We start from the raw sequence: 17,526 nt of genomic DNA on the forward strand, positions 1-17,526 counted from the left end.
CACCGGCCTCGTGGGGGAACCTTTCATCGGCAGCGTTAGCCCGGCAGGAGCGGGGAGGGGGCGTGGCTTCGGAGGCGGCGCGAGTGGGTTAGGTTGCGCCGTCCATGCTCGGCTGCCTTGTTCTCTCTCTCTCTCTCTCTCCCTGGGAGAGGGGAGGGGGGCGGAGGGAAGGAAGGAAGGAGCAGCGGAGGTGAGGAAGGCCCTCAGGTAAGAGCCCGGCCTGGTCAACTCCCCTTTCGCCCCCACACGGGAGGAGGGGGAGGGGCGAGGGGAAACAGCGGAGGGATATTATGGGATGGCCCTTGCCTCTCTGGTTATTCATTTTTGCATGATGCAGGCCCAAGGCAGGTGAAGGCAGGGATAGATTAGATCAGGCATGGGCAAGCTTGGGCCCTGCAGGGGTTTTGGACTTCAACTCCCACAATTCCAAAGGGCCTGAGGCTGTTTGGAATTGTGGGAGTTGAAGTCCAAAACCCCTGCAGGGCCCAAGCTTGCCCATGCCTGGTTTGTATGTGTGTATATATCTGCAAACTCGTATTTTCTATTTCAAAATTCTGCTTATATGTTTATATATATGTATGTGTACATTATACACACACACAGAGATGTATGTGTACATTATACACACACACAGATGTATGTGTACATTATATATATCCACACACACACACACAGAATCATAAAATCAAAGAGTTGGAAATATATATATATATATATATTGCGCGCGCGCGCGCACACACACACACATATATATATATATACACACACACACACACCCAACATATACTTTGTATACATAATTCCTAACAGCTCCAAATTCTCAACATGGTATAAGTTGTTCACATTTGACCATGGAAGAACTATGTACCTTATATATATATGTATAAAACATGTATTTATTTATATGTATGTATGTCTAAAAATAACACCCCCGCACATATACTTTGTATACATAATTCTTAACAGCTCCAAATTCTAAACATGGTATAAGTTGTACAAATTTGACCATGGAAGAGCTATGTACCTTTTATATATATGTATAAAACCTGTATTTATATGTACATGTGTGTCTAAAAATAACACCCCCGCACATATACTTTGTATACATAATTCTTAACAGCTCCAAATTCTAAGCATGGCATAAATTGTACAAATTTGACCATGGAAGAGCTATGTACCTTTTATATATATGTAGAAAACCTTTATTTATATGTACATGTGTGTCTAAAAATAACACTTCACATATACCTTTTTAAACATAATTATGAACAGCTCCAAATTCCCAACATGGTGCAAGTTGTACAAATTTGACAATGCCATGGAAGGGCTATGTATCCCTAATATAATATAATATAACATGATATGATATATTCTGTATTTATATGTACATGTGTGTCTAAAAATAACACTTCAGCACATATACTTTTTAAACATAATTATGAACAGCTCCAAATTCTCAACATGGTGCAAGTTGTACAGATTTGACCATGAAAGGGCTATGTATCTAACCAACCTTACATTTGCTAAACTCAGAGCAGCTTTTACAGCCCTACTATTCCAAAGCATGCAGTGTTAGGTGACCAACCTAACCAACCTTACATTCCCTAAACCCAGACAAGCTTTTACAGCCCTGCACTACCAAAATATGCCCTCAGCAATGTTGGATGGTAGATACATGGGCACTGTTTTGGCTTGCCGGTTATGTGTGTGCGAGGCCCCAGAAATTGAGGATCTGCCCCACTACTTGTTCACCTGCTTCCTATACTCTGTACCAAGATATAAATTTTTAGGGTTTATTCTGTGGTATCTACAATCGAACTCAGTTGTAGAAAAGATCTTCAATCTTTTGTCCCATTCTAGCTCCGCAATCACATAAGGTCTCTCTCTTTACCCTGGCAGCAAATAAAATCAGGGCAAGACTGATTGCGGACATCGCAGTCGGCTGCTTTTATCTAGCCTGAGTGGGGTTGATTACCTCTAAGGGGTTCTTATTTAAGTTTTAACATGATTGATTTTTATACTGGCTTATTACTGGTGAATGTGCAGTTTCTAGTGCACATTGCACTTGCGTCGCTGCACTTTGCAATGTACAAGTGTGGGTCAAAATGTTTTGCATCCTGTGTCATAAAAATGATATGAATGAACATATCATAGCAGAAGTTGCTATAGACCATAGCTTGAACTGTCCTCTAGACGCAAAACTAGCGTTCAACATAGTAATCATCAATTTGTACACATTTGTGCCATCATTTAACCCAGGCATCAAAACTATTTTGGAGAAATTCAGGATTTTGCTTCGTGACCCATGATTTTCAAGCTGTTTTAATGTCATTCAAGTCAATGAATCTGAAGCCATGTAGGTTGTCTTTCAGAGGTCCAAACAGGTAAAAGTCAGAAGGGGCCAAATCATAAACATTCTTTAAGCGATTATGGATTTCTTTAGGTGCACAACCTTTTTGCCAGAAATTCAACAAAGACTAATTTGGCTTCAGTTTCATAGTTCTAATCAATCAATTGGAAAAAGAAAAGACTATATCAGCAGAGTAAGGTTACTTCTTTCATATCATGCATAGATAGTCCAGTAGTTGGGGGAAAAAAGAAAAGTTAGAGTGATGGAGGCATTACTTTTTGACCCACCCGTGAATATCTTGCACTCTACTTTATCCTGTTTGCATCCATCTGCTTTTAATTGTTGGATTTTACAGTGTTTTGTATAGATGCTTATTAGATGTTGTTTTCGTTGGTGCAAATGCATTTGACCATTGGTCGGAGCATTAATAAAATTGATTGATTGATATATAATTCTGCATATATATGGGCCCTTCCACACAGCCATCTGAGTGAAGAGGGGGCAGCCAGGAAGACACAGCTCCATTGTGTCTCCTGCAACATCACTTGGGATCCCCTCAATATATACAGTATAATAATATATGGGAATTAATAATATTGTGATGTAATAACACTAATATATTATATATAATATTAATAACATTGTGATGTAATATATTATATATGCTACAACTTATGATATAGTACAATATATTATTTAATACTAATAGTATAATATACTGGTAGTGTTATATACATTGTGTTATAATAATATAGTGCAATATAGTGATATATAATAATTGTATATTATATATTCCATATAGTATCACTAATAATATTGCAGTTTTATTTATTTGTTTGCTTATTTATTTCTATCCCGCATTTCTCCCAGCAAGGGAGAATCAAGGAGGTTTACAACCTATCAAATCAGACAGTTACAGCCAAAAATACAAAATAAATCCCCACACAACAATTAACAAATTACAACATTTAAAACATAACATTCACATTCCCCATAACAAAAGACATAAAACTGACATGAAAACATATTAAACATACAATTTAAAATCCATATAATATCATTTAGGCTGTAAGAAACAAACCAATTGCTGGGAGTCTGCTATATATACTGTATAGTGGTATAGTACAAAATAATAATATATAATACAAATATTGTGCTATGCTAATAGTATTTATTTATCGTGTCAGGGGCAGACTAGACGGTTGCATTCCATTTTTTAACAAACAAACAGACAATCAAAACACAAAGTTTACAAGCTTGGTAGTTAATTAAATGTCCTTTGACCAGTATCTGGCCACTTGGAGTGCCTCTGGTGTTGCTGCAAGAAGGTCCTCCATTGTGCATGTGGCAGGGCTCAGGTTGCATTGCAGCAGGTGGTCTGTAGTTTGCTCTTCTCCACACTCACATGTTGTGGATTCCACTTTGTGGAATCCCCATTTCTTAAGGTTGGCTCTGCGTGGTGCCAGAGCGCGGTCTGTTCAGCACCTTCTAAGTCGCCCAGTCTTCTGTGTGCCCAGGGGGGAGTCTCTCATTTGGTATGAGCCATTGATTGAGGTTCTGGGTTTGAGCCTGCCACTTTTGGACTCTCGTTTGCTGAGGTGTGTCTGTAGATCTTAGAAAACTATTTCTTGATTTAAGTCGTTGACGTGCTGGCTGATATCCAAACGGGATGAGCTGGAGATGTCACTTCCTTGGTCCTTTCACTATTGATTGCTACTTCCCGGTGGATGTCAGGTGGTGCAATACCGGCTAAACAGTGTAATTTCTCCAGTGGTGTAGGGCGGAGACACCCCATGATAATGCGGCATGTTTCATTAAGAGCCACATCTACTGTTTTAGTGTGGTGAGATGTGTTCCACACTGGGCATGCGTACTCAGCAGCAGAGTAGCATAGCGCAAGGGCAGATGTCTTCATTGTATCTGGTTGTGTTCCCCAGGTTGTGCCAGTCAGCTTTCATATGATATTGTTTCTAGCGCCCACTTTTTGCTTGATATTCAGGCAGTGCTTCTTGTAGGTCAGAGCACTGTTCACTCCCAGGTATTTGGGTGTGCTGCAATGCTCCAATGGGATTCCTTCCCAGGTAGTCCTCAGAGCTCGGGATGCTAGTCTGTTATTGAGGTGAAAAGCACATGTCTGTGTTTTAGATGGATTAGGGATCAGCTGGTTTTCCTTGTAATAGGCAGTAAGAGCACCTAGAGCTTCGGAGAGCTTCTGTTCAACCATGTCAAAGCTCCCTGCTTGAGCAGTAATGGCACGATCATCTGCATAGATGAAACTCTCTGTCCCTTCTGGCAGTGGCTGGTCATATGTGTAAATGTTGAACATTGATCGAGCAAGCTCCCCTGAGGCAGGCCGTTCTTCTGTCTCCGCCATCTGCTTCTCTGGCCCTGGAACTCAACAAAAAAAGCTCCTGTTTTGTAGTTTCCTATGAAGCGAGTGAGGTGGTAGTCCTTTGTGATTTTATACATTTTTCTCAGGAGGAGGCAGTGGTTTATCTATCTATTTATTTATTTATTATTTACGGCATTTGTAGACTGCCGTTCTCAGCCCTAGGGCGACTCATGGCGGTGTACAACATATAAAAACAATTTACAATATAAGCAATATCACAAACAACAGTAACAACATCACTATCAATAATACAATTACACTAAATCATTCGCAACGTCTCATCATAGAATCACAATCCGATCTCGTTATCCATGTTCCGTTCCAATCGTCATTGCCAATTGTTGTAGCACTTAGTCAAACGCCTTCTCAAACAACCACGTCTTTAGTCTCTTGCGGAATGTCATAAGGGAGGGCGCCTGTCTGATGTCTACAGGGAGGGTGTTCCACAGCCGGGGGGGCCACCACCGAGAAGGCCCTATCCCTCGTCCCCACCAGGCGTGCCTGTGAGGCAGGCGGGATCGAGAGAAGGGCCTCCCCAGACGATCTCAAAGTCCTCGTGGGCTCATAGGTCGAGATGCGGTCAGACAGGTATTTTGGGCTGGAACCGTTTAGGGCTTTGTAGGCCAACACCAGCACCTTGAATTATTATTTATTATTATTATTTATTATTTGCATTTGTTAACCGCCACTCTCAGCCCGGAGGCGACTCGTGGCGGTGTACATAACATAGAAAAGACAACAAATTACAGTAGCAAAGACCATAACACAACATATAAAAATCCGCTTCGTCTCGTTTGGGGTCGTAGCCAGTCTCATAGTCATAGTCCATTCCGGTAGTCATTCCAAAAAACATAGCACTAACTGAAGGCCTTTCCAAAGAGCCAGGTTTTCAGGCCTCTGCGGAAGGCCATGAGGGAAGGCGCCTGCCTGATTTCAGCAGGGAGGGAGTTCCATAGCCGGGGGGCCACCACCGAGAAGGCCCGCTCCCTCGTCCCCGCCAGGCGTGCCTGTGAGGCAGGCGGGACCGAGAGAAGGGCCTCCCCGGATGATCTCAAGGTCCTCGTGGGCTTGTAGGCCGAGATGCGGTACTCAAGGTATTTTGGGCCGGAACCGTTTAGGGCTTTGTAGGTTAGCACCAGCACCTTAAATTGGGCCCGGTAGCTGATCGGCAGCCAGTGGAGCTGGGACAGCAAGGGCGTTGTGTGCTCCCTGCGTCCTGCTCCCGTTAGTATCATGGCTGCCGCGCGCTGGACTAGCTGGAGCTTCCGGGCCGTCTTCAAGGGCAGCCCCATGTAGAGAGCGTTGCAGTAGTCAAGGCGGGATGTGACCAGAGCGTGTACTACCGTGGCCAAGTCAGACTTCCCGAGGTACGGGCGCAGCTGGCGCACGAGCCTGAGCTGTGCAAATGCTCCCCTGTATCATTTACAGTATCATAAGCTGCTGACAGGTCTATGAAGACAGCTCCTGTGATCTGCTGCCTTTCAAAGCCATCTTCTATGTGCTGAGTCAGGTTCGGCACTTGCGATGTGCAGCTTTTGCCTTTCCTGAAGCCAGCTTGCTGTGGAATCAGACATGGATCTATTTTTTCCTTAATTCTATGCAAAATAAGTCTCTCCAGGACTTTGTAGAGGTGGCACAACAGGGAGATTGGTCTATAGCTTTTTGGATCATTACGGTCTTTGCCTGGTTTCAAGATGGCGATGACTCTTGCTTTCCTCCAGATTTTGGGGATCTGTCAGGATGCAGTGCACCTTGTTTTTGGACCAAAGTTCTTGATTTGTTCCATCCGTAGATCATCCAGGCCAGCTGCTTTGCCATTTTTACATTTATTGAGAGCCATGTCCAATTCAGTAGATGTAAAGGGTTCGTGGAGGTTGTTGTTCTCAATATCTGGTTGTCTGCTTATTGGTTTCTTTCCTACTTTGGTGCCAAGGTTGGGTTTCCCATTCTTCAAGAGTTGGTGTGCTATCTGATCTGCCTTTATGTTGGCATGGGTATTAGTTTGTGAGGGGTCATTGCTTAACCGTCTTAGCAGCCTCCACGCTTTCTGGCTGCTCCTGCCCATGTCGACCTCTGTGATCAGCTTGATCCACTGTTCTTTCTTGGCTTCAGAGATGGAGGAAACAATGCTCTGCGCTGCCTGAAGAGTTTGCTCACTAAATGGGTCTTCATTGTGGAGCCTGTAATAGTTTTCCAACAAGGCAGCTGTTTCAGGAGTAATGCCCTGAAGGTAGTTGGTTCTGCAGCCTCTCGGTATGGAGGCCCATGAGCAGGTTTTCACAATTTCAATAAAATGCTCGTATTCCTCAGGGATTGGCGCGACCAATATGCTAATAGTACATTATATATAAAAAATAATATAATGTAATATACTATAATACTCCCAATACAATATAATATATGATAATTTTAAAATATACTAATATCTTAAATATAATACTGGTAATATATCTATAAAAATAAAAATGTAATATTCGTTTGTGGGATTAACATAAGTCAAAAACCACTGGACGAACTGACACCAAATTTGGACACAAGGCACCTATCAGGCCAACGAGTGACCATCACTGGTAAAAACACTGGGGGAAAAAACACAGTGGAAGGGACTTAAAAAGCCACCCCACCCCCATCCCCAAAAATACATTACAACGTATGCACAAAACCACATATATACACAGGCATACGGGAGATCGTGACGGGGTATAAATAAAGTTTTATTATTATTTTATTATATACACAAATATATATACACACAAAACACATATACAGAAACTGGGCCACAGCAACGCATGGCAGGCGACAGCTAGTATATAAATCAAAATTTAATGTTCGTTTGTGGGATTAACATAATTCAAAAACCCCTGGATGAATTGACAAGAAATGTTGACACTACACCCCTAAAAGACCAACGAGTGATCATCACTCATAAACTCCTCCCAAAAAAATAGCGGAAAGGACTTAAACACCCCAAAAAGCTAAATGATGATACAGTGCATGTGCAAAAACGACAGCGCCCAGCATCCCCTAGACCAGGCCCTTTAGGGGAGGAGGATGCTCCAAATGCACTGCTTCCAAGCTGCAAGCTTGCTTCTCTTTGGATTTCTTAGAGAGCATCCTAATCCATACATATTTCCTATTCCTGGATTGCTACTTTCAGCAATCATCCAGATAGATAAGATATATAGATTAGATAGAGATAGAAAGTAGGTAGATAGATCAATCAGTAGGATTGCTGGGAGTTGCAGTCCAAGAATAGGTAGAGAAGGAAGAAATGAGAGAAAGAAAAAGGGAGGGGAAGTAAAGAGGTAGAGAAGGAAGGAAGGAGAGAAGGAAAGAAAAAAGGGAAGGAAGGAAAGAGGGAGGGAAGGAAGAAGAGAAAGAAAGAAGGAGAGAGGGAAGGAAGGTTGGCCACAGCAATGCGTGGCGGGTACAGCTAGTAATGATATATAATAATATACTGTTTTATTTTTGCATATTTGCATATTTTAGGTTGTAATGCTTTTGATTGTGAGCCTCTTTGAGTTTTCATATGGAGAAATAAAATATAAATAAATAAATGAAATAACCTAAAATATAAAGGCAAATAATCCACAATATCTGCATTGAACTGGATTATTGGAGTGCACACTGTATTTTTTCGATTCTAAGACACACTTTTAACCTCCAGATAAACATCTCTAAAAATGGGGTGCGTCTCAGAATCACAGGTTTTGTTGGTGTTACAGAAATTAGTGTGTGCCTTACAATCAATGGCATCTTATAATCAGTTAAATACAGTAACAATCCACTACTCCTTGGAGCTGGGAGAGGACTGTGAAAGAAACACACACAGAGAGACATACACAAATAACACACACACAATATTTGTTTAAAAATTCTGCCCTTGTATTTTAAACGATGTGTGTGTGTGTATATATAGTAAACACATATTTTAATGTGTATAAATAATGGTACATTACTTTTTGGAGCTGGTGTGGGATCATATATATATGGATGAATGAATGAATATGGCTTTTGCCTCCCCTTTATGTTTTGTTGACACATTTTATGGATATTTTATGTATATATAATTTTTGTAAACAAATTCTGCCCATCATCTTATATATAGATACTGAAATTTTAAAAGTGTATGTTTTTTCATATACTTACATAATGTGATTTTAAAATCTATGTTTGTTTCAAATGTCATGTGTGTGTATGTTGTATATATATCATATAATGATCTATCACTTTGGAGTTCAAAAAGGGGACGTTGAAAGGAACACAGAGACGCCCATATATATATGTGTGTATGTGAATGAAAACACATAAATGTAGCCTTTGCTTTTTTTCCTTCAGGCTTTGTTGCTACATTTTATGAAAATGAGAGGGGGAGGATTAAACCTAGCTTGTGCTGAACTGATAGTTTAGTGTAAACTTTTTTGGATTGTAGGCCACTGAGTCCAAGAGACCTTATGTCAAAGAAACTTGATGGCCTTTAAAGTGTCTGGAGACCATGTCCTATGAGGAGTGTCTTAAAGAGCTGTGTATATTTAACCTGCAGAAGAGAAGATTGAGGGGAGACATGATAGCCATGTATAAACATATGAAAGGATTGTCATAAGAAAGAAGGAACAAGCTTGCTTTCTGCTGCCATGGAGACTAGGACTTGGAGCAATGGGTTCAAGTACAGGAAAGAAGATTCCACCTGAACATTAGGAAGAACTTCCTGACTGTAAGAGCTGTTCAGCAGTGGCACTCTCTGCCTTGGAGTGTGGTAGAAGCTCCTTGGAAGTTTTCAAACAGAGGCTGGATGGCCATCTGTCAGGAGTACTGTGATTGTCCTTTTTCTGCGTGACAGGGGATTGGAATAGATATGAATCATGTGGTCTCTTCCAACTCTGTTATTTTATGGTTCTATGTCCATGACTCTTTCATCCCCCATTGGTGTATCTATTTATCTCTTTAATTTTTGTTTGGTAGGGTTCTCCCAACTTTCTCTTAGAGCAGTGGTTCTCAACCTGTGGGTCCCCAGGTGTTTTGGCCTACAACTCCCAGAAATCCCATCCAGTTTACCAGCTGTTAGGATTTCTGGGAGTTGAAGGCCAAAACATCTGGGGATCCACAGGTTGAGAACCACTGTCTTAGAGGCAGTGGTGGAAAAAGAAATGGTTGTTGCAGTGAGGAGGGAAGTATGTAAGTTCTTGCTGTGAGCATTTGGCCATATTTGTGCATTTGACTTTAGTGAATTTTATTATTTTGGCTTTTATTTTAAAAAATGTTCTGTCTAGGAATTTTATAGGTCCTTCAGTGCAGCTCTGTGGTCAGCTTCTGCTCATAAAGTCATGCCGGAGCACCTAGGAATTTTTTATAGGAAAATGTTTATCTAGGAATCTTTAGGTCCTTTAATATGATCGGCCATATTTTGACCATGTGGTAACACTGAAGGGCCTAGAGCAGACTTGCACAACCTGTGGCCCTCTAGATGTTTGTGCCTCCAACTAACAGAAGCCCTAGTCAGTTTGTCCAGTGGCCAGGAATTTTGGGAGCTGAAGTCCAAAACACCTGGAGGGCCACAGTTTGTGCAGGCCTGGCCTGGAGGTTCCTGGAGGTGTGTTCCCTCAGGTTAAATCTTGGCAATTTTATTATTTGTTGTGATTCACTTTTGCAGAGGTCCTGTGTCCTGACCCCAGTGAATGTGAATGGCTAATAGCGACGTCTGTAAAAAAGGCTTAATTTCTTTGCATTACATTGGCATTGTGTGTGTGTGTGTGTTGGGAATTTGTTAAGCTGATATGTACAAAAGATGCCATGCATTGTGAAGGATATGTCTGTGTTTACAAGTGGGATTAAATGCTGTATTGCCACATGTGAAGGGTTTTCTTTAAAAGAGTAACGACAATACCACACACGTCTCTCCTTTAAAGTGGGTTGTGATGGTCTCATGGTTGGTGCTGATCTCATGGTCAGATCTGACCATGGCAGTCCATGCCTTGGTTACATCTCGGGTGGATTGCTGCAATGCTCTCTACGTGGGGCTGCCTTTGAAGGCGGCTTGGAAACTACAACTAGAGTGGCGGCCAGATTACTAACAGGAGCTGACTATAGGGAGTATACAACCCCGCTGTTAAAATGGCTCCATTGGCTTCCTGTGCATTTCCAGGCCCAATTCAAAGTGGAGGTTATTACTCTAAATGATTTGAGTCCAGTCTATTTGTGCAACCATGTTTCCCCTATGAACCCACTCAGGCCCTGAAGTCCACCAGGGAGGTGCTTCACATGGTCCCACCATCATCACAGGCGTGGTTGGTGGGGACGAAGGGAAAAGGCCTTCTCGGTGATAGCCCCCCGGCTCTGGAATGCCCTCCTCGGGGAGTTCAGATTGGCTCCCACACTAATGACTTCTAGGAAATAATTAAATACTTGGTTATGGAAGCTGGCCTTTGTGAATGGCTAACACAATTTGAATGATGGAGGATTTAAATGCTAACTGGTTTATTGTTTTAAGAAGGGTTGGTTTTGTAATCCTTTTAATTTCAGTTTATTTTAACTGTCACATACTTCCTTGTTCATCAGTGATGACCTTCTGAATGTTATTAATATGTTTTTGTGTTTTTATGCTTCAATTATTGTCTGATTTAAGTTTGATTTGGTTGTATGTTTATTATTACTGTATTGTTTTTTTTTCTGTTGTACGCTGCCCTGAGTCCTTTCGAGGAGAGGGGGTGGGATCTCAATAAAGCTTATCATTATTATTATTATTGTTATTATTGTTGCATTTGAATGACAGGAATGTTTAGAATTCTGGGCTACATAAGAAGGTAGCATACCAGCATTCATTTAATTTTGTTCCACTAGTCAACAGATACATTCTGTTTGAGAAATATCTTCCACCTCTACTCATCTGCCCTCTCTTCCTATTGGATTCTGATAATTCATTTTGGTAATGGTTGCTTAATGTTTTGACATTATTCTCCTTGACAAAAGTGTAGGAGAGAAAGCCTTATTAGTTTTATGAGGGCATGTTTCCCACCTCCTTCTCCCATTGGTTATACTGGCAAGGTCAGAAGAGAGTCCTTTCTGCTTTACCTTCAGTGAAGAGAAAATTAATCACCCATCCCTTTATCTATACCACTGTTCTTAGGTTTGTTCATAACTGCCAGTATGGTTATTGACAAACTTATTTGCTGTGCCAGTTTCCCTGGGTTGCAGGTTGTAGGAAAGAAAGTGAATACAGTAACACCACAATACTTTTTTCTAACACATTGTACTTTCAAGTTGTTTCCAGCTTATGGTGACCTAAGGCAATCCTATCACAAGTGTGAGCTGAGATGTGAGATTTCCTCAGGGTCACTCAGTGAGTTTTCATTTTCATGGCACACGAGGAAGGGAGGAATGCCAGTACACAAAGTCTGAGAAGCACTGTTCTTGCTCAGATATTGCTTAGAAAATGGTTTATCCATGTCAAGTGTTCAAACTACAGGACTGAAATGAAGCAAGGGAAACAGATAGAAATTGTCGGCAAGTAGTGGGGAACATAGCCTAGTGTGAGCATTATATGACTTTTTGCATATCATTGGACTGCATCTCCCAGCAGTCTGTGTCAGCATAACTAATGAGCACTTGGAGTCACAATCCAGCAGTATCGAGCAGGCTATGAACCCTGCTTCTGTCCTAGGCTAGCCATACATAAATATCACTAATATTTTTGATTTCCCAAGGACCAACAGGAAACACTTCAAGCAACAATGTAGGGTTTTTCCAGTCCCATTTATCCTTGTTTCTTTTTTTCCACTCTGCAGAAGGCAGCTGCACTCCTCTTCTGTTTTCTTGGAAGTAAATTCTATTAGAATAAATGGGATTTATTATCAGGTAAGTGCAGTTATATTAGAGGTGTTGATGTTGTACTGATGTTGAAAAAGGAGCAAATAAATGGGTCACTCCGGCTACACAGCTCTTCGAAAGTTTGAATTGCAATCATAAAGCAAGTCACATTATGAAAGAAAGCTAGGTATAAGGGGAATGGCAGTAGTCTTATACATGTCTCTTGAAATAAGCCACATTGAGTTTAGTGGGATTTACTCCCAGGACAGAAGCTTTGGTGGCTCTTGGTCTTTCAATAAATATTAATTTGTGTGAATTTTGTATTTCAACAATTTTGGGATCCACTTGGGTACAATTGTAGTAAGTCCAATTTAATTCTGTACCCATGTAAATTATGGATTTCATCTATAAAGATTCTTCTATGGCTGCTTAATATCTGTGAGGGCCTTTCCAGACAGGCCCTTTATCCCAGGATCTGATCCCAGGTTTTCTGTTTATCCCAGATTATCTGGCAGTGCATACTCATATAATCCAGTTTAAAGCAGAAAACCTGAAATCAGGTCCTGGGATAAAGGGCCTGTCTGGAAGAGCCCTGGGTTACATTTTGGCTGCCACCCTATTATGTGAAGAAAAAGAAAAGTTGAAAAAGCAATCAAGAGATTTTTATACTCCTGTTTTATCCCTAGTTTTATTTACTTTGCCATATGCCCAGTACTGTTTTACACCTTTGCAGATTTAACATTTGCAGCTTTGATTCATCTGAACAATATGTTCTCTCTAGAAATTTCTTGTTCCTGTGAAGTTGACCAGAGAGTTGTTCTGGAAGACCTAGAGATTATAGAGCAAACATTTCTCAATACATTTGTAGGTCCTCCAGTACAATTTTGTGCTCATGCTCTGGTGAACCTAGAGATTCCTAGACAGCTGTTCTCACAGGCAAAAAAGTGATTTTTTAAAAGTATGTGAGGTGTTTCTTTCACTTTAGTGGAGTTCCTGCACTTCCCACCAAAAAGGGAAGGCTGACTGTACTCTTTTTGTTAACACTGAGCAGAAGCGTGGTGATTATACAGGGTTAGTCAAAATGCATAGGCCAATAAGCCATTCAATTGAATGGCTTATTGGCCTATGCATTTTGACTAACCCTGTATATCTACATTAATATGGATAAGTGAAGCCTGTTATCCTTTCTGAACATTTTCTAACAGCCAGGATGAACAACATATACACTTGTATTCTATCTTTGTAGCTTCAGGGAGCAAAAACTGGGGAGAAATCTTGTTTGAGATTGATTTAGAAGCCAAAAAGAGACCAGACTTCATTATCCTGATTAACAGGTGCACACATTATCTTCCTCACCTAACTTTTGAGCAGGAAGTATGCATTTTGTATTTTAAAAACGTATTCTATGGTCATTCTGAAATTATGGTGTGACCCCATATCCACATAATCAAGCCATGGCTTTAATTATGCACTTTGGAATTTCTATACAAGTTACACTGTCTTCTTGGTACCTTCATCATTATCTTCCTAGGGAATAGAAACATTTTAGCAAGGTGTGTAGTTGATGTCATTGTTTGATGCACCTATTACACATGGGTAGCAGGCATTTGCTACTGTAAAATGTAGCAGTGCCTGCTGACTTGAAGAATTTTAGAAAGAGATTGGACAAATTCAAAAATTGGTGACCAGTGCCTACTAATTCAGATAGAAATGCATTACCTCTAAAATTATATACCTATGATAGTTGTTGGTGGAGAGCATGGGTAGAGGATGTTGTTTGGCCCATTAACTCTTGTTGATTTCACTGAAGCATCATGTTGACTATTGTGGGAACAAAATGTTGGACTTGTTGATATCAAGGGAAAGCTGTATTTTGCAACTCATTATTTCAAATACAATTGAACTAGTTTTGGTTCCAGGGCCCTCCATGGATACCAAAATCTGTGCATGCTCAAGTTCTGTTATAAAGTAGTAAAATGTGTCCTTATATAAAATTGACTTTTGCAATTTTTGTTGTTGAATATTTTCAAGCCCTGGATAGTTGAATCTGTGCATGAAAAACCTGTGGATACGGAGGGGCAACTGTTCACCCCTCCAATGATATTGATTCAAATAGTTGCCCATCCTGATTTGGGATTTTATTCTTTGTTTGGGGTTCACTCGGAGGAGCTCCTTGGCCCTAACTGTTTCCTTTCCTTGGGATGTTCGTGGTTTTGCAGACTAGATAGGCTCTTAAAAAGCTAAGCACAGTCCTGTGTGAGAGAGGTATATCTCTTGGATACAGATTGCTGAAATGCTTTGTGTTTGCATTTTTCAAAATGTCTCTGCTTTTGTCTATCACTGGCAGAGAGTAGAATTTGAGGTAATTATAATTCTTAGGAATCAAAGTTCTGTTCCAGTGAAACTTTGCATTTAGCAGCTGACCTAGTCACCATAAATGACCAGAAGGTCTGTGTACGTGAGAGAGTGGCCTGTCACAGGAGAGAGACCTTTTTTTTCTCCCTGTATGCTTTCTGACCTTTGCATTTTTACAGCATACCAGTGGTTAGTATCCTGCATATAGAGCAGGCATGGGCAAACTTTGACCCTCCAGGTGTATTGGATTTCAACCCCCACAATTCTTAACAGCTGGTAAGATGACTGGGATTTCTGTAGGTTGAAGTTGTAAACAGTAGGAGGGCTCAAGTTTGCCCATGCCTGATGTAGAATTTGGGACTATGAATATATTGAGATAATGGGTGTGTTGGAGGATGTTTTTCCCCCCCTTCACATCCAGATAGCAATGAAGGGCACTATCATCTGTAGGCTAGTAACTAATGTAGCATGTTATGCCTAAGACTATTATTGTGGTCAGACTAAACTCAATAATGTTGGAATTGCATGTTTAAAATATAAAATGGTGATTTTAAGCACTGATACTTTTAGGTGCTGCTTTACATAAGTGACGGGGGTATCTGAACTAAGGGTATTGTAGTTTGGTTTTTAAATCACTTCTTTTATGATATCCATATTTATTATTGATGTATTTGGTCTGTTGTTTGTATGATTTTAAGATTTTGTAAGCCACTTTGGGTACTGTGAGAGAGAAAACCAGGGTATAAATTAAAAATATATATTATTACTAAGTGTTTTGAAAACGTTAGATTAGTGTTACATTAGTGTTTGATGTTGTGCACACGTGCAGCTTTGCTTTGTTTGGTGCCTTTCTTCTTCTGCTGAAAACCAGGAGAAAGAAATGAGACCACCAAACTTGCTAGCCTGTAGATTTATGGGAAATCAATGGAGAAAGTTGGGTTGTTGTAGGTTTTTCGGGCTATATGGCCATGTTCTAGAAGCATTCGACAATACAGTGGAGAAAGTTGTTGATATGGGAATAAAGAGGGGATTTGGAAGGGTGTGTGCAACTGGCAACTGTTTTGGGGGCAGCCACAGAAGTAGAAATGAAAGGCATTAAGCAGAAGTCACAAGAAAGAGAATAAGGAGTATATGTCCTTAGATCTGCTGCAGAGCAGATATAGTGAAAAGATACAGCATACCTTAAGATCACTGACTAGTATTAGAGCTATGACCAGTTTTCCAGAATTTTCAACAGGGATTAGGAATCTCATTGCATCCACTCAGTAGTTAAGTCCTAGAACTCAAGGATTGTTTTCAAGGTCATCCCATTCTTCTTTATTAGACTAAGGTGGGCTGAAACACACCTCTTTTTTAGCCTTGAATTTTGTTGTTTCTATTCCACTATACAGCAGAACTGCCACCCAAGGCTGATTAAAGTGAGTAAGGATTTTTTTCACACCATGTCCAGAATAGTGTGAGTATAATGGGCTAGTGTTGCATTTCCCCTGTGCTTGCCTAGTAGTGGCAAGGGAAAGCAGGCAAAATCTGCTTTCCCCAGTTCCTTCTTTCTGGAATAGCACACCAAACAGGATTCTTTGTGTATACATGGTAGATGCTTGTGTCCACAGTGACCTCTGCTACTGTGGAACCTTTACCCTTTTGCCTGTTTGGCCCTACAGCTCCCAAAAGCCCCAGACAGCATGACTGATAGACAAAGAATTATGGGATCAGCAATTCCAAAAAACTGGGAAGTCAGTTGTCTCAATTTCTTCAATGTACAGAATCTATAATTCCTTTGCCTCTCATATCCAAGGTCAGTTAAATTTCAGTGTATCTGATCATCTTGCAGCATGCATGGATTTTGACCTATAGTATATTAAATATAGTGTCAAGATAGAGGTGATCATCGAGCTCAATTGGGCCATGAGCGTAAAAATGGCCATGTCTAGTCTTTTTGGCACCCCCCCCCCCCCAAATGGACACCACACACTATTGAGTGCAATTGAAAGCAAAGAAAAATTTATTAATGGGGACCACATAAATGGCCTTGGGCCACAAATGGACCATGGGCCACCTTTTACTTGCTTTTACTGCAGACAACAACATAATGGTGACAGATGATAAAAGTGTTGCACTTAAAAATATGTGTTCATAGGAAACATGCACCAAGAATTTAGGAAGTTTGAAATCCAATTGCATGGCTGGTGATTGCTTTAAAAACTTGATTATGTCGCAGTTCACATTGCATTTTTCTCATACCAGCAGCATTTTGTCCAAACCCCCTGTCATACAAAAATGCTCAATTGAAAAATGGCCATCCAGCTTCACTTTAAAGACCTTCAAACAGGGAGAATCCACTACACTCCAAGACAATGTATTGCAATGCTGAAAAGGTCTAACAATAAAGAAGCACTTCCTATATTTAGGGGGAATATTTTTAATTGTAATTTGAATCACCATAGGACCTAGAGAAGTCTGCAAATGGAAGTGTTTATGGGTTTCTTTAAGTCTTCCAACACTGTTCTATAATGTGCTGCTGGTCTAAGTGTAGACAAAATATAAGAATCTTGGGAATATACCCCCATGGATATGGGGTTTTACTGTGTTCAACGTTCCTTCCCTCCATGATACTCATGACCTTCTC

The 17,526-nt window shown here is 40.6% G+C and overlaps 1 protein-coding gene across 3 annotated transcripts in view; it reads left to right on the forward strand.

The window, feature by feature from the left end:
* The first annotated feature begins 62 nt into the window (after nt 1-62).
* Nucleotides 63-17,526, forward strand: part of CHD8 (chromodomain helicase DNA binding protein 8) — a 67,398-nt gene continuing 49,934 nt past the window's right edge. For 2 of the 3 annotated variants that reach the window (XM_067469768.1, XM_060780067.2), the window contains exons 1-2: nt 63-207; nt 12,524-12,593. The gene's annotated coding sequence lies outside the window, so the exon portion shown is untranslated. The remainder of the gene's footprint in view (nt 208-12,523; nt 12,594-17,526) is intronic. The other variant, XM_060780068.2, reaches the window with a different exon arrangement.

Source organism: Anolis sagrei, chromosome 6 (assembly GCF_037176765.1).
Source record: "Anolis sagrei isolate rAnoSag1 chromosome 6, rAnoSag1.mat, whole genome shotgun sequence".
Classification (NCBI taxonomy): Eukaryota; Metazoa; Chordata; class Lepidosauria; order Squamata; family Dactyloidae; genus Anolis; species Anolis sagrei.